Below are 6,032 nucleotides of genomic sequence, written 5' to 3'. Positions count from 1 at the left end.
AAGTAATTCTTGCCTGTAATTCTTTGCCACTGTGCATGTAATATTCCACAAAGAATTTAAGCCAAAGAATACTTTCAATTAAGCTTTAGGCTCTGAAGGCACTCAAGTGAGAGCTCCTTCCATTTATAATGGAATGGTAATGGAACTCAACCCTTGGGCGGTTGATGACTAAGGCATGTTGCAAAGCCAATCTGTCTTCCTGTGCTCTTGGGGGAAGACGCTAGAGCACAAGGAGGGTTGGTGTTAGTGCAGAGGGTGGGGTATTTTTTAGTTTGCCGGTTGGAAAACTTGGGCCTTGCTGGCAGGGATAAGTTGCTGGTGGTGTTTGTGCGGATGTTGTCTTTAACCGCAGTCAAAGCACTAAGCGTTCTGGGCGAGTGCTTCCCTATCTCATATAACCATTGAATTGAAATACATACAAAACAAATAGGCTCGGTAAGGGCCAAGTCCAGCAAGATGCTTAGCAATCTTCGTTCTCATTGACTACAGCAGGAGTTGAGGGCCTCTTGTAGAATCAGGATCTAAGGGCCCAACCCTGTAAACACATGCATAAAACTGTAACTGTATGCACAGTCTCATGGAAGCCTGTGAGACTACTCACATGAGTAAAGTCATGCCTGTGGGGCCCAATCCAGAGCCCACTGAGGTCGACAGGAGTCTTTCCATTGACTTCAATGGGCTTTGGATCAGCCCCAAACTTGTATTGGCAAGATTAGGGGCCTTAATTAAGTACGTGCAATATTTCTCTTGAATACCACAGAGAAAAGCATATACCACAGATCTTCATGCATTAGTATTTCCTAGACCCACAGATCTTCATGCATTAACATCTCCAGGCCTACAGCAACTTACAACTTCCTTTGGAATGGTTTTGTTTTCTTTAAACCGAAGGCTGGCCATTTTGCACATTAACAGTAGGAATTGCTCATTGTGGTGTGTGGCTCTCTTTCTCTCTCCATCTTCACCTTCCTAACCCCTTGATTTCCAAACCTCAAAGGGACCCAATTAAAACCTGTTAATGTAAGGATTTGGGTAAGAAGTGTTTAATGAATTATAAAACTTCAAATCGTACGTCAGCTACACAGGCAAAAAAGCTTTACCCGTCTCAAGCATCTAAAACAAGCTCTAAAAGGTAACTCCATCAATTTAGCTTACTTGGGAGATATTTTTCACTCCCATTTTAGTAATCTGAAAGGTTTCACAGCTCTCACTTTCAACAGTGGCATGAATTGGAGGCTGGATGTTTTGTGGATAAAATGCTCCATCTTTTGGTCTCAGGGAAGCTTTGTCTGGCCTATTTTGTCATAAGTGAACATGATCTTGGTGTGCAGAGCTTAGTCAAGATTAGTCAGAAATTCAAATAAAAGAAATCAAGTATTAATTCTGCCTGCAAGCTGATCTGCCGTTTGTGCTTTTTCTTATATAGGCTCCTATTACCCACTACCCCCATCCCGATTTTTCACACTTGCTGTCTGGTCACCCTACATCCCCATGCAGCTCCCATAGCACGCGAAGAACGTGAGATATGGGGAAAATTTCCAGTTGGAAGGAGCCAATCACAGCAGAATCTAAATAAACCTCCCTCATTTTACTGTACACTACTCTCTCATCAAAATACAAAGCACTGCACTGCAACACACCCTGCGTATCAGGCATCAGACCCTCAATGATAAAGTCTCAATAGGTAGGGTACAGTACCGAAGATATTCAGAGATCTTAAGGCCAGAAAGGACCATTATTAGTTCATCAAGCCTGACCTCCTGTACCATACTCTGACAAAGCCTGAAACAGACAGGAAAGGGTTAAACACCAGACATGCACTCGATTAGCTCTGCTCTGCTCCACCTGTTCTGGGCATTAGGCCTGGGAGATGGACTTAAAAGGAGGGGAGGCCACTAGTTCAGGCCTGATGGGGAAGGAGAGCAGACAGGCAAGAAACATGGCTGGGTCTAGGAGCTTTCTGAAGATTGCAGCCTGCGAGAGCCCCTGTGTAGAAGGGTGGGCCTGGCCAAGATTCATTGGAGTCCAGGAGCCTGTTAAGTGTTAGGACAGGCTGTTGCAGCTGGGGGCCTGCCTGCCAGGAAAGGGGTTGAAAGCTGAGCCGGGCTGGTCTCAAGATTCTTTTTGTCTGGTGTCTCGGTTGGTTTTTGACTGAGGGACTCAGTTAATTTGCAAGGGGTTGAATTCTCTGAAGCAACTTGGCTGGAGGGCTAAGCCACCTCTCCAGTGCAAGTGGGCTGAAGACTATGTAGGGAAACTGAGGCAGATCAGGCTTCCGTTGTATAAGGCGCTGGTGAGACCTCATTTGGAGTACTGTGTGCAGTTCTGGTCTCCCATGTTTAAAAAAGATGAACTTAAATTGGAACGGGTGCAGAGAAGGGCCACTAGGATGATCAGAGGAATGGAAAACCTGTCGTATGAAAGGAGACTTGAGGAGCTTGGGTTGTTTAGTCTGACAAAACGAAGGTTGAGGGGGGATATGATTGCCCTCTTTAAATATATCAGAGGGATAAATACAAGGGAGGGAGAGGAATTATTCCAGCTTAGTACTAATGTGGACACAAGAACAAATGGATATAAACTGGCCATGGGGAAGTTTAGGCTTGAAATTAGACGAAGGTTTCTGACCGTCAGAGGGGTGAAATATTGGAACGGCCTTCCGAGGGAAACGGTGGGGGCGACGGACCTGTCTGGTTTTAAGATTAAGTTAGACAAGTTTATGGAGGGAATGGTTTAATGGTAAAACATATTAGCTGAGGAATACCAAGCAATGGTAGGCAAACAGTATAATGGCTAACAAGGGTTAGGCTGGAGACTCTTGCCTACATGCTCGGGGTCTTACTGATCGCCATATTTGGGGTCGGGAAGGAATTTTCCTCCAGGGTAGATTGGCTGAGGCCCTGGAGGTTTTTCGCCTTCCTCCACAGCATGGGGCAGGGATCTCTAGCAGGAGGGTTCTCTGCCAATTGAAGTCACTAAGACACAGGATTTGGGGACTTCATCAGCAGAGTCAAGGAAAGGGTAGGGACGGTTTTGTGGCCTGCAGCATGCAGGGGGTCAGACCAGATGATCATAATGGTCCCTTCTGTCCTTAAAGTCTATGAGTCTATGAGATCTTCTGTATCACCACTCCAGGAGGGGGCATATTAGGCTGGTATCTCTGCTACACACTCACCATAGAACTTTGTTATTCCTGTGCGGAACTCAATAACCTGTGACCGACTAAAGCATATCACCCAGAAAGGCACCTTATCTTGATTTGAAATAGGGTAGAATACAAAATACGGCTGGTGAGTAGGAAACGCTCTCTCTTTCCCCAGCTCTATTCATATGTACTACCTCAGAGTGTACATTTACCAGCAGGATCCCCGGTAGGGAGCGGTGTAGGATAAGGATTATGTGTAGGATGCACCACATGTTTCCCAGCTCTTGTCAGACATGCTCCTGCTATGTCCAATGCCTGATAGCGTCACCCCAATGCAAAGCATTTAAGATTCCAAAAGTGGAGGGGCCTCCTTTCCTCACAAAATATAATAAAAATTAATTTCTGGAAAATTAGAATAATTACAAAGGAAACAAGACATCCCCAGCAAAAATTGGTTCAAATTTAAAAAAACAAAACAAAAAAAACAAATACACAGAAGAATGTGAGGGTCCATTAGCAGACTTCTGAAAATGGGTAATTAGGAATGAGGCTGAATATTTGCTCCTAACTCTAGGTAAATGTAAACAAATAAAAAATATAGAGCAGCATGTTGGGGCCTAGTATCGGGCTAGTGGAAAAAAAATGGGATAATTAGGAATGAAACAGAATAGTCCAACCGCCAAACAAGTTAGGGCCCAACAAATTCTCATCCAGCAGACTGTGACCACCCACTTCTAAAACATGACTTCTCCATTTTATCCTACATGTCATTGAGTAAATCCCCTGGTTGAGTGCAGCGCTGACGATAAATAGGTGATATGTAGGAAACACCACACAAATCCCAACTCTCTTAATCAGGGATCACCAACCTTTGGCGCGCGGCCCATCAGCGAAATCTGCTGGCGGGCTGGGATGGTTTGTTTACCTGCAGCGTCCGCAGGTTTGGCCGATTGCAGCTCCCACTGGCGGTTTGCCGTTCCAGGCCAGTGGGGACTGCGGGAAGCGGCGCAGGCCGAGGGATGTGCTGGCCACCGCTTCCTGAAGTCCCCATTGGTCTGGAACGGCAAACCGCGGCCAGTGGGAGCTGCGATCGGCTGAACCTGCAGATGCTGCAGGTAAACAAACCATTCCGGCCCACCAGCGGCTTTCCCTGACAGGTTGCGTGCCAAAGTTTGCCGATCCCTGCTCTAAATGTACTGCTAACCGTGACACCTCCATGCTAACTCAACTGCTCTGATCCTTAACTGAGCTTCAGATTCCAAAACTGAAAAAAGGGTCTTCCTCATAAAATAACACGTAAGCATGAGATAATTGGGCAGATGGTATGTTCCCAACTCTGAGGCACCTGAAACTAAAACAATAGCTCACACAGCAGAATCCCGAGATTGAACCATAAACTTTTGAAACACTGGGGGTTTAGGAATGACAGATGATATTGAAACCACACAGTCAGTTCAACCCACAATACACACACCAAGTAAACTGCTTGGGCCTTAATAGAGAACTTGATTAGTCCTTTTTCCCAAAAAAAGAGAATTGTATAGATTTCTTGGTGGGGTGATGTGATTCTTCTTAGCATATGCACAACGTGCCTTAGGTGGCACATGGCCAGGATTCATCACTGAATTTGGACCGCTGTTTGGATCATTAGCTTCCCCGACTTGGGCCAGGTACTAATGGAAAGTGTGACGTGAATGCTGATCCATGCCCCCCTCCCCCTCCTCCCAGTGATGTGTTGGAAGTATAACGATGTGCAGTCAACATCACCTACTGTCCAACTACTCCCCTATGTCCAGCATAGGCGCCAACTCCGGGGGTGCTCCGGGGTAGGGGCAGACCCGAGGGTCGAGCACTCCCTGGCACTTTGGAAAGTCAGCACCTGTGATGTCCAGTCTCTGATGTCACCTTTATGCAAAATCTACTGTTAGGATTGAAACAGAATACGCCAACTCCCAAAGAAGTTTGCCCCAAAACGCTCACACACAGCAGAATGTGGAAAAATAGTTGTAAAGCAATTCTCTATTCTCCCCCAAAATACTATTGTGCATATCACATTATAAAGTGCAGGAATAAAGGATATGGGTGAGGAGTAGGAAATACCCATGCCTCCCAACTCTCTTCATTTGTCCTATTGCTGAGAGAGCCACTTCTATGGACTTAGCTGATCAAATCAGGAATTGGATTCTAAACTATAGCAACAGCCTTCCTCACAAAATAACTCCCTTAAACATGGTTAAGTAGGCAGAAGGTGGGTTAATCACAGCTACAAAGCACATCAGACTAAGACAACAGCTCACATGGCAGGAAACTGAGACCCAAGCGCAGACTTCTGAAAAACTGGAGAATTAGGAATGACAAAGGATATTCCAACCCATATTCCTGATGTTCCAAAGTCAGTTCAACCCAGAATACGTGCACGTATTCACAGAATGTTGGGGCCTGTCAGAGAACAGGATTAGTCCTTTGCCCCCCAAAGGAATGTTGTATAGATTTCCGACTGGTGGGATGGGCTGGAGTATATCAGTAACTTGCAGCCAACCCCCACCTCGTCTCCAGCTGCTCCCCATATGTCCAATCCCTGATAAAGTCCCCTCCATGCAAAATTCACTGTTAGGATCCTTACTTAGTGAAACCAGATTAGTGAGTAATTATGCAAATTAGGGTATTAGATTGTTTACATAAAATCTCCAGATTTCTATATCTTCAGCCTTAAGAGATGTGTCCCTTGGTCTCCTCCTGTACCCCGCACCCCCTTAGCCACGTCCTGCGCCCCACCTTGTCTATCCCATCAGCTGTTTCTTTCCAGTCTCCTTCTGCTGCCCCCTCAGTGTTCTCCTCACATTCCCTTGTCCCCCAGTTTCTTATTGCACCCCACATTTTCATCTCA

Source organism: Malaclemys terrapin, chromosome 3 (genome assembly GCF_027887155.1).
Source record: "Malaclemys terrapin pileata isolate rMalTer1 chromosome 3, rMalTer1.hap1, whole genome shotgun sequence".
Classification (NCBI taxonomy): domain Eukaryota; kingdom Metazoa; phylum Chordata; order Testudines; family Emydidae; genus Malaclemys; species Malaclemys terrapin.
This window is presented reverse-complemented; position numbering follows the sequence as displayed.